Source organism: Toxotes jaculatrix, chromosome 9 (assembly GCF_017976425.1).
Source record: "Toxotes jaculatrix isolate fToxJac2 chromosome 9, fToxJac2.pri, whole genome shotgun sequence".
Classification (NCBI taxonomy): Eukaryota; Metazoa; Chordata; class Actinopteri; family Toxotidae; genus Toxotes; species Toxotes jaculatrix.
The window spans coordinates 2,301,581-2,317,222 of NC_054402.1; the positions used below are offsets into that span (position 1 = coordinate 2,301,581).

At 44.6% G+C, this 15,642-nt stretch overlaps 1 protein-coding gene across 5 annotated transcripts in view; it reads right to left on the reverse strand.

The window, feature by feature from the left end:
- Nucleotides 1-2,885, reverse strand: part of plekhg2 (pleckstrin homology domain containing, family G (with RhoGef domain) member 2) — a 75,025-nt gene extending 72,140 nt beyond the window's left edge. For all 5 annotated transcript variants that reach the window (XM_041047149.1, XM_041047150.1, XM_041047148.1 and 2 more), the window contains exon 1: nucleotides 2,445-2,885. The gene's annotated coding sequence lies outside the window, so the exon portion shown is untranslated. The remainder of the gene's footprint in view (nucleotides 1-2,444) is intronic.
- Nucleotides 2,886-15,642: the final 12,757 nt, after the last annotated feature.

Sequence of the window (15,642 nt, forward strand, 5' to 3'; positions counted from 1 at the left end):
CCACTGGGTCACAGAGTCCACGCACTCACAGTGTCTCAGTTAAAGTGTGTAACAAGATTTAAACAGCCTGCTGACTGGGATATCTAAAGATCAACTCCAGAGGAAATAAAAACCACAACCACGTCTTTAGCATGTGACTGGACGTCCATCGTGCTGTCCACTGCTCCACAGAGCCCACAGAAAGTTTCATGACAGAAGAAAGGGTCATGAGAGAGGACATGAGGTGTGAAAGAGGAAGAGGAGGAGGAGGAGGAGGAGGAAGAGGCTTCAGTGTCTCAAAGTCAACAAGTCCATGTCAAAAATCCTGCTCCGTGTTTATTATTCTGACAAACTTTCTCTGAGTCCTTCAGCCCTCATCCCTCCCTCCTTCCTCTCTGTCAGTCCAAGATGGAGAAAACAGAAACAGACACACACACACACGCACACACACACACACACACACACACCAAATCGATAAGGAGTCCACTTAACCCAGTTCTGCTGAGTCTGTTTTAAATGTTGATGTGTGTTTGGTCTTGACAAAGAGTGTTATTAGTAAGATCAATTCTCAGAAGGACTTAGCTGTCATCTTCCTGCCAACACACACACACACACACACACACACGAACGCACACACACACACACTCTCTCTCTTTCTCTCACACAATTATAGTTCCATTAATGTTTTTCTTAGTCAGTAATCGAACGGCCTTATTGGCTGACACCCAGAGATGCAATTCTCAACAAGCCCTCAGCCTTCAGACATACACACACACACGCACATGCACAAACACACACAGCCTCCAGTTAAGTGGTGTGTGTGTGATTTCATTCAGTGTGTTTATAAAGCAGTGAAGTGTCCAAGAGACAGACAGCCCTGAACTCTCTGAGGACATTAAAGAACAGTGTTGTCTCTCAGGCCAACAGGGCGAACTTCATTTGTCCCGGTCTTCAGGGAGCACCTGAACATGTCACCCTGTGTAACACCGTGGATCACTGATGTGTCGTAACAGTGTTTGGAAACAGTGGCGCTCCACAGCTCAGAGGAATCAGGTGTATCAGGCACAAAACTCATTAGTAGAAGCAAATGTTTTAGTTTTCATTTAATCATACGACTTCTTACTGATCTTACAGATCCATGTCTGACAGTGTTAGGACCAGCTCTCTGCCTCTCTCTGTCATCTAACTGACATTCCACTTTTTGTTTTTTAATGGATGTTTGTTTTTAGAAGTGTTTGAAAGATGAGACAGAGAGAAAGAGACAAACAGAGCGAACAGGACGAGGGGACAAGATTCATGTCATCTCCCTCAATCAGCTGTTAGATTTAAAAACACTGGCATCAGCTCTCTCTCTCTCTCTCTCTCTCTCTCTCTGAGATTTACATGCAAAGTGATGACTAAAAAAAAAAAACAGCTTATTCTGAAAATAAAATGAAAATAACACGATGAAAGCCTGTAAACAGAGGGAAAATCAACAAAAGTGTTTTTAACGACAGGCCTGTATTTAATGATGGTGACTGAGAGATGCCATTTTTCTTCAACACTTTGAAACAGACTGAATCCTTCAGTTTAGTCCTGTGTTCAAATGCAAACTGATCTAAACTAGTTTGAACAGACCTGTCGGTGCCCCCTACAGGCTGCAATGTCCATCACTGTTTCCAAAAGAGACTTTACAGAGAGAGCCAAAGACTTAACTGTTTGTTTGGGGTGCCCACAGAAAAACTCATGGGGTCAGTATGAACAAAAAAAAGGTTCATCCTCTGGGGAGAAAGAATGACATCAGTAAATACAATCAGCACTGTTTCAGCTTGTGGACATTCTGAAATCTGAGGTGAGGTCAGGACATCACCGGGATCATCACCTGGACCATCACCTGGACAGACTGCTCTGACTTTCAGGTGTCTGTTCCTCTGAGCTGGAGACAGACGGGCTTCATCAGCAAACACGGTGATATAATGACGATGATGATGACACTAATGAAGTGCACGTGTACGTGAGGTCACCACAGACTTGCGCAAAAATGTAAAACGCGCACACAGTCATTTACGCGTTTCCGAGATGCGTGCGCGCGCACACAAGCACAAGCAAACATTACACGCCTCTAAAAGTGGACAAAAGCACGCACGCGCATTCAGCTACATGTCTAAAAACGCTGAGACGCTTTCATATGATCGATACTGTGGGCTTTTATTTTGAAAACGGTTCACAGAAGTGTTCTTTTATTTTGTAGATGATTTTCTGCTCTTTTATTTTCCTTTTCTCTTTTCTTCTGTATTTCTGTTTTATAAATTGATGTTTGTATTTTTCGTTTTCCTTTGGAGGAAGGTTCGCGTGTGTTTCATCTCTGACATCTGCTCTGATGCTGTTTGTACCAAAGCAAAATAAAAAAAGAGAGAGAGAAAGAAAGAAAAGAAAACAGAAAACTGCTAAACTGAGAGAGAGGTAGAATGAAAATGAAAGCGTACCTCGGTGCCGGTGTGGAGAGGAGACATGTACGTCCAGCAGCCGGTGATGTCCCTGCAGACCCCGCTGAGCTCAGCTCCTGCCTCCCTCTCTCCGTGTCGTTCTCCGGTGTTCCTGCTGTTTAACCGGCCGCTCCGGACGCATTGGATCAAACTTATCCAACTTTCAACAACTTCCCTCTCTCACGCACAAACACACGCACAACCATGCACAAACTTTTACTTGTCAGTCCTCCGGTTCGTCCACTAACCTACTTGGCGAAGTTTTGCGCACCAAAACCAAGAAAAAAAAAAAAAAAGAATCCAACATCTCTCCGGAAAGATCTTCATGTAATCTCTGCATCCGCTGAAAGACCAAAAACTTCAGAGGAAGAGGGAAAGTTTCAGGCTGATGTTAACGTGTAAAGAAAGTTAGTCTCCCGGTGAAAGATGTGATTCAGTGGTTTGGAGATGAGCTCCGGGCGGCGGAGAGGCGGCTCGACCCCGTCTGCTGCTGCAGGGGAAGGAGGGCGGGAGGGAAGGAGGGAGGTCCGAAAACCATCAGAGAGAGAGGGAGAGAGAGACTTCTGAAAACCGTCCAGCTCTTCACAAGAGAACGAAACACTTTCTAAGAAACAGTTTCAGGTTTTATAATTCGGATTAACCCCGAAGACCTGCGGAAATGTCCCTCTGAGCCGCTTCAGATATTTACTGATTATTTACTGTTATCAGTTACACCTCCGTTCAATTAGGTGTCCCAGTCACGTGAGTCAACACGGAGCCATCATTAACGTTATTGGTTGCACCTGCTCTTTTCCTGCAATGACGTAAAATACCTGCGATCAAAGGTAGAGCGCCGAGTCCTCTGGATCAACAAACCGTTCACGTGTCAATTATACTGATCTTTAGTTAGATCAAATAAATAAAATGATAAAGATGATGCGGCCACAATATAGTGTGTGATTTGTTGTGTGCACAGTTTGATGTGATGCAACAACAATTTAATTACTTTGTGTACTATTTTTATTTGTGTTTTAAGTCATCTTCAGAATACTTATATAATGCCTTCGGAAGCATCTTTGTTTATCTGATGGTAGTAAATATTTGTGTGTTAATACTGTGATTAATATGGTTGTTAAATTTCTCAGTAACTTCATAAATCAGTCAAGTTCTCAATGACCGATGTGGTTTTTCTGTCACACAAAAACCAGATTTACATGAGATTTATGAGCATTTCCCCAAATCTGTCAGAGTCTCAGCAGCTGTGACCAACTGACGTGTGAGCTGACTAACTGTACACAACTGCTGCACACACACGCACACGTACACAGGAAGAGACAGACAAACTAATAAGCAACAACAAAGAGTAAACAGAGGTGGTCGTCATGACAACCAACAAAGCAGCTCACCTTGTTAAAGAGCAAAAACCTGCTTTCTCCAGTTTTGGTCAGAGGTGATGAGAGCACAGAAAGACATCCTGTAGATCAGTGTCTGAAGCTGGAGTCAGACCCCACCACCACCACCACCACCACCGACCCCCGGCCTGATTCCTGTACTGTGACCTTCCTGAGTGGATGCCCCTGGGAGCTGCACTGACTCTGGCTGCTGGTCATGGAACATGAGCCATTGAGCTTCCAGGTGTTATTTTCAGTGAAACAGAGTAAACAGGCAGATGAATCAGATGTTCTGTGTGAGTTAGTCTCTGATTGCATAATATTGTGTTTTATAATCCTGTGTGTTCACTGGAACCAAGATAATCTAGAAAATGTCCCACATTTAATCACGTGAAGGACATTTCTGCTCAGAGGAAGTTAGAAAAAAAAACACCTGCTTATCTTATTCCCAGCCCCATGATGCCGAGCATGAATAATGTGTGTGTCTCACAGACGTGGCGCCTGTGAGAGTCATCAGTCCTTTACAGGTGTCTTCTCTTTGCTCAGAGATTTTTGGAGAATAAATGAGTGAACATTACCTGTCACACCGGGTCAAACATCTACCTTCAACCACTGAGGGACGACAACATGTAGCCTGAGCCTCAGACAGCGCACAGTTTTGTATTTAACAAAATTATCGCTTCTGTTGTTACTGACACTGAAACGCTGAACGACCTGAGAAGGCTCGTCAGCATTTCCATGGAAACAGCCGCCAGGAAAGTGAACTTTATCAGCTGACTCAGTAAATTACGATCAAAATCAAGAAAATATTAATGGATGAATTTTGATGATCAAGTTGTTTAAATGTCAAAGTCTCCAGTTATCCTGCGGTCGCAGCTTTGTCAGAGTGAGGATGAGGTATTGTACCTTTGGGCTTTGGACAGTTGGTCAGATGAAACAAGTCATTTCTGGGAATTCTGGGAACTTGGGATTGACACTGAAAACAGCTGAAATAGTTGCATGATGGTTTTTAGCTGCTCAGGACAATCAACAGGTGCTGTTGCCTTGATTATTCACATCCACCTGTAGTTTCACTCTAAAGTGATTAAACCTATTTATACCTCTACACACACACATTCACACACACACATTCACACACACCCACTGAGCAACAAAAAGAGAGAGACATTCTTGTCCACATCTGTTCCCTCTAAGCAACCAGTTTACCAGTCTGGACCAGTCAAAGCTTTATACTGGGCAAACACAACCTGAGGTAAACACACACACATACAAACTGATTGAATGCATGCACAAACAGAAACAGATGTAAGCAAGCGTGAACACAAAAATATAGACACACACACACACACACGGAGGGTAAACAGAGCCGGTCGGCTGGCACCGTTCCTGACAGTGTTATTTCAAACTCAGACATTCCACAACTCACTTTCCTCCCGACAGTCACCCTCCGAACTGTGTGTATGTGTGTGTTGTCCAAAGCCAGAGCCTCCTCAGCAGAGGTCAGAAGGTCTTCGACAAACAAAAGGAAAAAGGACGACGGCTTTAAATTGCCAGTCACTGGATCCAAACAGCCCCGAGGACTGTTTGGCTGCAGCTGGGAGTCTGTGTCCCCGGGCTGAAGTCACAGAGTCGGATCCTTCACCAGCTGCTGCAGCTCGTTCATCGTTTCACACAATAAGACTCGTGATGATGGTTTGTCGGCTGTGGACTGGATTTTATTAAGCTGCGCAGACCCAGATGTGGATTGAGCCTGATTTTAGCCCTGAATTTGGGGGAGGGGCGGGGTCATGATGTCCAACGGTCCACTCAATTTCTGGAAGTCCAGACTCTTTGGTTGACTGTTTGCACTGTGAGTGGTTCTGTCAGTGATTTCCAACATGGCTGCCGTCAAAAGACCAGTTGTAGTGAAACTGTAATGAGTTTAAATATGATGGTATTATCAACTGTCGCTGCTGTTGGGGACAACTGCAGTGATGATTCCCGCCAAACGACAGATTCAGCTCCTTCACCAGTGTCTGGGTCTTTCTTCCTTTGGGATCCTGCTGAATTCAGAGCGGACCGTTGTCTCTGGGTTTCATGTCTCGGCTGCTTCCTGTGTGTGTGAGCTGGATCAGCCAACAGCCTCGCATGAAGTCACCAGGGCTCGCATTGATATTCCATCTCTAATAACCGACCACATTTCCACTGCTAATGACACAGCGGCAGCCATTTTGGCTCTGCTTGGTGTCTCATTACAGGCTATCTGAGAAACCAACGGCAGCGTGGCAGCATGACGCGCCCAAACCTCCAGACCCTTGTGTGTTTTCGTGTGTGCACATCAGTGTACACATGTTTGTGTTTATGTGTAAGTGTGTGTGTGTCTGTGCTAGAGAAGAACAAACACACTGGGAGGAAGTAAGAGGTCAGAGGTCATCAGCTGGAAGAAAATGTATGTGTGCGTCAGTGTTTCTGTGGGTGAAGTTGGTGAACTCATCAACTGTACATGAGGAATCTTACATTCATGTATTTCCTTGTTATTACATGAACTTTGGATCTGGTCAAATAATCTAACGTTGGTTTCGTCTTTAAACAGTCACCTCGCTCACCGAGTACATGACTTCTGCTGTGTGATACAGCGTCACTGATGGTGGCGCCATCACTTAGACTTGTCTGACTCAACCTCAAATCCTCGACTGCTGCTGTGAGAGTGAGGTCATTTCCTGTGACATCAGCTGAGAAATTCTTTACAGTAGGTGAGCTGCTGTATCTCTGCTGCAGGAAAAGCTGACGCACTGTGATCCAGTGTGTTTTATTCTCCACGGTCCAAAGCTGGACTGTGACTCAGCAGTCTGAGCCAGAGATCTGTAACTGGCACACACCTGGTGCGGTTCCAGTTGAGGACATTAGTCGCATGTCATCCTTTCTCTCAAATTAAATAAACTTTATTGACATGCATGAGGTCACACTATAGCCTCAGCTAAATTAGATGTTACTGAGCATAGGCACAGTGACTACATCAGCTTTTGCACTGACTGGGATGAGATTTTGTTTGTTCCTCATCCTCCACATGTGAGGTGAGAAACGGGGGAAAACACACCTGGTTTTTATAACAACCTGCTGCACATTACAGCTCACCTGTTGCTCAGTGCAGACCGTGGATTATTAACACGATGTTTTCTCTCTGCAGCGACCGATTAACTCTGCTCGATGGTTTTTGGAGCGTTTCTGCTTCATATTTGTTGGTGAAGCAGCAGATTTTGTTCATTAAATCAGAATTCTGCTCAGATCGTTTTATGGCCTTTAATTAGCAGTAGAGAGGAGAGGCTTTCCAACCCTGCTGCTGATTACAGACTCACAGAGTGTGTGTGTGTGTGTGTGTGTGTGTGCGTGCTCCTCTGAATGTGGGTTTGGCCAAGCCATGTTGTCCTAATCTCTCCACATCTTTGCCAAGAAGCACTTACAGCTGTGGTATGTTGTGTGTGTGTGTATGTGTGTGCATGCGTGTGTGTGTGTGTGTGTGACCTAGATGTTGGTTGCATTGTGGCCTCTGGACCACGGCTGGGCGAGCGTGCCTCTATACCACAAGCAACGCCTCGGCCAAGAGAGTGAGTGAGACACTTAAGAAGATGGTCACCAAAAAAAAAAATTCAGAGAGAGAGAAAAAAACTGTGAGAAAAGAAAGAAGAGAAAAAGAACAAGAGGTTAGAAAAAGACAAGAGGAGAAACACTAGTCCAAAAAAGAAGAAACAAAAAGACTGGAGAAAGAATGGAAGAGAAGATTAAACAAGAAGCAAAGAAAAGAGATGACGGAACAGATGTGAAAGGAAAAGAGGGAGAAAGACAAAAGGAAAAGATGAAGATGAAAGATTAAAAAAGACAAAGAAAAATTTATATGTAAGTGGATGTATAGAAGTTTGGAAAAGAGAGAAAGAAGAGAGAGAGGAAATAAGAGGAAAAACAAAGGTCAGAGAAGTAAAGAAGAGGAGAAGGTAAAGAAAAGGAGAAAGGAGAGAAAAGCTGGAAAGAGAAAAAGGAGCAGAACTGGGAGGAGAGAAAGAGAGAAAAACGATGGTAAGATGAGAAAGAATAGAGGAGGAAGAGTGTTGGGTCTGAGCAGTGTGAGGTTTCTGGCAGCCATGTTGGTCTGTTTAACACCAATCAGCTGTGAACCAGTGTGAATGTCAGGAATGGACCCCACTGTAATTATACTGTGTCACAGAGTGTGTGTGTGTGTGTGTGTGTGTGTGTGTGTGTGTGAGAGAGAGAGAGAGAGAGAGAGAGAGAGAGAGAGAGAGAGAGAGAGAGAGAGAGAGGCCGGCCAGCACACGTTTTTATCTTGTGTTGAACTTACTGTAACAGCAGGAACGGACATCATTGCTTGTTGTGACTCCTCTGGTCTCATGCATCCGACTCCGGTGGGACTCAAACCCACAACCTTGGAATCACGTCTGGTGTTTTAGGTCTGGTGTGTTCTCCCTTTCACCGCAGAGCCACATCATGTGTAAGCAAGCAAAAAAAAAGTCAATGCACATTTTGTGTCATACAAACATACAGCTGATGCTTTCCACAGCTGCAGGAGACGGAGGCTCCAGCGCCGTGGCGACCACCTCCATCTCAAAACGACGTGCACAAAGTTGTTTTGGGAAACAGTTTGCTTTTTTTTTCAAATTTAATTTGATTATCCCGAGGAACTAAGGTTTGGAGATTTGAGATTTTAAAGTAAACCTGGAATTTGTGGAACAGCAGAAAGACAGAGGACTTGAGTTACTGTTAGAGGCCAGTGCCTGTAATTAATGCAGGCACAAAGTGCACATGTGAGCTCGGGCATTGAATTTCACTCTGGCATCTGCTGATGGCTGCGGGTATTTAACTAAAAAACAAGTTAAAGTTACAGTTAGGAGTCATATCGTTAGAGAGCATCAGCCATGTGCACTCCATTAAAATAACAATCAAACATCAAACTGAAAGCGAAGGTGAGTGTGTGTGTGTGAGCTGTGTGCAGAGACAAACAAAACACCATCACCTTCGGAAAGCAGTGTGGCTGCTCCTGTGTCTGCTCACCACAGCTTCGAGTTTTTCTTCCGGCCCTTCACACATCTGTACTGTTGTTACCTCTTATTTCTCTCTCTCGCTCTCATCTTCTTTTTCTTCTCTCTTTTCACACCAAACTTTCTCTTCCAGTCAGTATTTAGTTCCATCTTCCCTCATTCCTCCCTCCCTCTCTTTCCTCCACCTCGTCCCTTTATCCGCAGCACAGAGGGTGTCCACCCGTGATCTCTGACCTTCTCTCTGAAGTGTCAATGACCAGGAAGACGACAGGAAGTGACCCTGACCTGCTTGGCCAAGAAACAACGCGCTGCAGCTTCCTTAAAGAGTCAAAACTCTGCAGCACTCAGAAAAACTCACATCAGACCGACACTTTGTCGGGGTCAACGTACAAATCTAAAAAGTAAAAAAGTTCTTAAACACCATTTAGTCTGCTTCACTGTCTGTGTTAAATAGTTTTATTCTGACATTTGTGTGGTTATGTGAAAGTGTAACTGCTTAAATTACTTACTGTAACAACCATGTTCTTAAATTAATCAAACAATAGAGCACGGTTTGTATCTGAGGAGAAAAGAAAAATCTGATGATAGACGTCTGATGAAATGCTCTTGACCATTTTGCTTGTAATTTTTAGACGGTCCCTAATTTCCACTGTCAGTGTGGAGTCTTTAGGGAGCGACGCTTCATCAGTCAAGCTTTATCTGCACTGCAGCACTACTGTGGTGAAAGCTGATGAAAAGTGCTTGAGAATTAACGTCGCTGCACGTCCGAGTGTTGAGCTTAAAACTCTGCCGGGTTTTTAGCCTTTAGCCTTTTGGTTTACTGTTGAATCCTGATGCTTTGGCTGCTCTCGGGTTATTCTGCTTCCTAACAGACACCATATTTGGTCTATAAACACCCTCAGAGGAAGAATCACCCACAGACACGGTCCAGTGAACTACATGGGTAGAATCTGTCCGATCTGTTGAGACAAAAACACAAATGAGTTGCAATCGTCCTGAAACATGGAAACACTTTTTCCCAGAGGATCATAAAGGATTTGATTTTTGTGTCTTCACTAACCACTAATCTGAGCTAATCACAGAACAGACCGATAAGGGATCGTTAACAGATAATCACACGTGGAGTTCACATGATGTGTCAGTGTGTTGGTGTGTGTGAGCAGACATTCCGCACAGACATGTCAGCGCAACTTCTGCTTCCTGGCAATGCTCTTATAACATAGGCATGTTAACTGCTGCATGTGTGTGTGTGTGTGTGTGTGTGTGTGTGTGTGTGTGTGTGTGTGTGTGTGTGTGTGTGTATGTGTGTGTGTGAGAAAGAGAGAAATGACTCCATGGATTAGGTTGTTTTGTTGAGTCAGCCCCTCGAGAGTAATCTCCTCTAACTCTGAAGTGTGAGGTAAGTGTGTGTGTGTGTGTGTGTGTGTGTGTGTGTCTGTGTTCATCATGTCTTTATGCTGTGTACACGTCTACTGTTTCAGCCCGGGGATAAAGCACACGCACACACAAACACACTGAGACCAGTTACACACACAGTCCGACCCCTGCAGAAGTGCCAGTCATCTGTAACCACAAGTGATTCAACAATAAAGAGCGCACACACACACACACACACACACACACACACACACAGACACACACACACACACACATGCACACGCACACACACAAAGTAATTGTTCTTACCATGTGGGAAACTGAAGGCAGTCCACACCCTCAGTATTTTGTGAGTATTTCTGAAGTCGTTTCATGTGGAGTCTCTCTGAAAAAAAAAAAACAGAATCAATGCATCATGAAAAAATCAAAAGTCAGATGATATCAAATATTATTTCGTCATCGTCATTTTCATTTTCACAAGATTTCGTACATTTTTATTCCATTCTAAAGAAAATTGCGGTTCTTATGTTCAGTCGTGTTTTTTTGCTTTTTATTTGACGCTTTGATTTCAAATTTTATTTCATGACAGTGAAGCTGTCGTCAGTCACTGACCCCTTTACTTTCAGCTGATCATATGAAATGACCCTGACTGTGAGACGGTTAGAAAACACCCGAATTCTTCCTCAGACAGATCAGACCTTTAGCCATGCAGGCTAACATGCAGTGAACTGGTTCGGTATTTGGAAAACTTAGGAGAAGTGATTCTAAGGTTGTGGGTTCGAGTCCCGAGTCCTGTTACCAGAAGTCTGATGTTCTGTCCATTTCATCGCAGAGCCCACAGGTAAACACACAGGTTCTGTCCCGTGTCACCATGTCATTTACATGTCAGATTAGCCATGTTGTCTTCATGGATCTTTTATTGTTACAACTCGTGAGTGTGTCATTGTCGGCCGTGCGTCACCCCACAAAACCAGACAGCTATCTGGTTGCCGTGGTTACCACTGAGACAGTAATGACAGGGGCCGGGCCATCGCGCTGGTAGCCAGGTGAGCCGCATGCAAGGTGATTGGCTGAGACGATCAGACTGGTTAGAAAATTTGGCCTGTGGCTTGTAATCATATCTGACCAGATTACAGAGCAGCAGCAGCAGCAGGTAACGTGACTGTGTGTGTGTGCGTGTGTGTGTGTGTGTGTGTGTGTGTGTGTGTGTGTGTGTGTGTGTGTGTGTGGTTGCCTCACAGCCACGTTTATAATGGTGCGATGATCACAAAGCTTAGACACCAATCAGGAGCAGACAGCACCAGAGCTGTTTATGTTTTTAGAGATGAGGAACATCACAGGTTTTCCTGTTGGACAACATGTGAACACAAATCAGACCAGAATGAAACAGGGTCACTTTGTTCTTACACGTGGACCAAGTGAACAAAACCTCAGGTATGAAAGAGACCTGAGTTTTGCGTCTGGTACCATTTAGGAGCAAAGACAGCAAATCCCACCGTCCAGTATCTGTTCACTCAGACTGATGACGAACATCACCAGCTATCTGTCCGCTTTCCTCTCTGCGGCTGAGTCAGACGGTTGGAGAGGTCAGACGACTGGGTACTAAAGACAAACACACACACACACGAAAGTATTTTCCATCTCAGCAGTTTAAGATTTCTCAGGCTTTTTATAGAAAACAGCTTCTGATTTACCATGAGCATCTCTCTCTCTCTCTCTCTCTCTCTCTCTAGTCCCTCACCCTCTGTCATTCCCTCTCTCCCTCCATCTTTCCATGGCTTTTGGCTTTTAGTCTTCTTTCTTTAGCTTCATTTGGATTTTTCGGTCATGGTAATGGGGTGATGTTCAATATTCCATGTTTTGTCCAGTTATTTTTAACCCATCCACAGCACACATGTATGTAACCCTACAATCTGCTCTGTTAAAGGAATAATTCAACATTTTGGCAAACTTTCTGTTTTTGCTGAGAGGCAGATGTTCAGATTGACACCACACTTTTGTCATTATAGGAAATAAGAAGCCACAAGCAGCACCGGGTTAGCTTAGCTTAGCTTAGCATAAAGACTGGGGAAACAGCCTGGGTCATTCCAGAATCAGGGGAACAAAATCCACCTTTTGTTCCCCTGATTCACATGTTGAATTACACACAGGCATTTCTGTTATTTAATCTATCTTCACTGATATAAGTGGGGTGGAAAAATAATAGAAATGCCTGTCTGAAGTGAAATCAACAGTTCTCTGAACATTCAAACCTTCATGAAGGAGGATCTGTTGCAGTACTGTTGCATTGGACTTCATGTGTGTATGACGGCTGCATATATGGTCATAACCCGGGGTCGTGATGAAGAGTCTCAGCTTTAGATAATGGATCATTTTCAAGTCAGAACACAGAAATGATGATGAGGAGGAGAGGGCGAGCGACACTGAGAAGAAACGAGAAACAAAGGATGTGCAGATGAGGATGTGACTGACTCGAGTCAGAAATTTAAAGCAGTTGTTGAGCAGTGTGTGTGTGTGTGTGTGTGTGTGTGTGTGTGTGTGTGTGATGTGATGTGATGTGATAGGAGGCTTGTATTTTTTCTAGAGCTGTTCCCACGACACCAAACGACCTCCAGCGCTCTCTCTCTCTCTCTCTCTTCCCCTCTCTCGCTCTATAAATGGGCCGTCTGGTGGCGTTCGGTGACCAGTCAGACTTAAAAAGGACAGAGAGGGAAAAGTGACAAGAAAAGCAGGAATGAAAAAGTCCCGGGGAGGAGGAAAGGAGTAGTTTGACATTCTAGGGAATGGGTTTGTTTCCTTTCTTTCTGCAGTGAAATGTTCAGATGGCTTTCAGTCTCAAAGCCTCAAACCCAAAGTTTCTGGGTGTCAGTTAGTTTGTGGTCATGTGACTGAACACAGCTTCATGTGGGATCATCCACCATGTGAGCACAAGGTGTTAAAATCAGGTAAATCAGGGAATAGTGCAGGACCTGCCTTTAGTGATATTTAATGGTGCAATTTGCCTTGTCTTCGTGGCCCCTGGGGCAGTTCTCAGTCTTGCCAAAACGATAAATCGTTTTTGTGCGCTTGGAGCTGAAGAAGTGGAGGAGGAAAAGAAAAGAATCAGCTGAAAAAGAGGGAAGGGAAGGAGGAAAAGGGCGCAGAGAAGAAGAAGAGATGAAGAATGATAGGAAGTAAGAGGAGAGGAGAGGGTGATGCAGTCTGAATACGACCCATTATAGCCTGAATAGAAACCAGATGACCAGCTGTAGTACACACACACACACACACACACACACACACACACACACACACACACACACACACACACACACACACTCTGGTGTGTTGCGAAAGAACAGAGTAAAAGTAGCCAACCAATACAAAAGGGAAAAAATAGTAAGAACAATGACAATGGAAAACCTGATACGAGACTGACACTGCCACTGTTACTGCTGAGAACTGGGATAAAAATACCAGCACCAAAAATACCAGTGTCGGCAGGTTTTTCCAAAACTTTACAAACCAAACAAAAATGAATCAGTTTTCTGATCTGATCAAACACGATGTTTGCTCAAGTTTAGGCACGAAAACGTTCTTGGTTAGGATTCCTGTTTCCTGTTTAATCCTTTGGTTCTCACGGACAGTCACAACTCCAAAGACCAACAGAGAGCTTTGTCTCTTGGACATGAACAGATGTCTTTACTGTGGCCGCCATTTTCCTTGGACAGAGAGTCTCCAAACTGAGAAGATGTTGGGGCCGAGAGAAAACAAGGAAGAAACAGACCCACAGAGGTGGACACAGACGTCCACATACTTTTGGACATATTATATATAACTGTGATGAGCTGTTCTCAGAGTCATATTAACAAGAGCGTTGGTAACAGTAAAATTATTAGCAGTACAAGTAGCTGTGGTGTTTCCCAGATTACCACAAGCTACAAGTACACGTGGTGTTCAGACGTGTCAGTGACGGAGGGATGATGGTGTCTCTGTTTCAGGACAAAAGAAAAAAAAAGACAACAAACAAATGAATCACTGCATAACCCCCATTGTGTGTGTGTGTGTGTGTGTGTGTGTGTGTGTTTAGTTCCATATGTGGGAAGTGAGCTAATATCAGAGTCTTCAGGGTCTAATTTTAGAGTTGTGTGTTTTATTGCAATACCAAGGACACAGTGAGTGTGCACAGCCTCCCTCTCTCTCTCATTCACACATACACACACACACAGACACACCTACACACACACTCACACACACAGAGAGTCCAGATGTTTCCTATTAAATGGGTCCAGGGAGACCGAAGCCGGGTCGCAGTTAGCCAGCTGGGCCGAAACTATGACACCAGAAAACACCACGAACCCGATGTGATCCACAGGCTGATGAGTTCAACTGGCTACAGAAGATTTATATTAGAACTACATCACCAACCAGCTGTGACTTCATCATGGAGGGACAGTCGAGCATTAGTTAAAGGAACAGTCTGACTTTTTTTTTTTATTGGGAAAGCGTCTTGTTGTCTTTGTCCTCCAGAGTCACATGGTTCGGGCGAGCATCCCTGCCATCTCTTTGTGTCCAGTACAGACATGGGTCCAAGATGTGTTTAGCCTAGCTTAGCACAAAAACTGGAAACAAGGGGAAACCGCTAGCCAAGCTCCGTCCAAAGAGAAATAACGCACATCCTTGTCCACTGCTTGTGTATCCTTGCTCCCTCATCGTTTGAGGTCTCACAGAGTGAGAGTGCATGGACATGATGTTACCGTATGTTTTAGACTGGGCAACACAAGGTGACAAAATACAGGCATGAGCATGAAGCACTACACCAGAGAGTGTTCCATGCTGTGGGCTCTTGCTGCTCAAAACTAGCTTGTATCCGTCAGCTTGAAATAGGTTTTTATTTAATTCGCTGAACCTCCCAACTGCTGTGGCAGCAGCTGCAGCACCAAGTATAAAAAGCCAAACACTGGCTGACAGTCAGCAAAGCAGCTCGTACCAAAATATTCTTGCAAGGGAGTTGAATTGAAAGGGGCAACAAATATCTGATTTCTCTATCACCACCTAGGCTAAAGGGAACCAACGCCACGACCGCTTGGTACGCTGACGTCTCCTGTCCCCTCTAGGACCCCCATGGACCCGGCACCTATGAGGCTAGCTGCAGCCTCGGGGTCCAGGAGGTGCGGAGGTTCAAGCTGGTAAGGCTGGGGGCCTCTGTGATCTTCCAGCTCATTGTATTTTGGGTGGTGGGGCACTCCCATGTTGTCACATACTACTTTGCCAAGCCTCCGCACACAGCTGTTTGCCCCCATCCAACCCCAGCTCCCCACACTGCATGTTTAAAATGTTCTGGCTGGGAGGAGCGTGGCAGAAAGCAGGAGTGTGCACAGCGTTTAAGTCCTCCCCGGTTAGAGGTTCATGACATCATGCATAAACGGAAGAAATCCCGTTTAA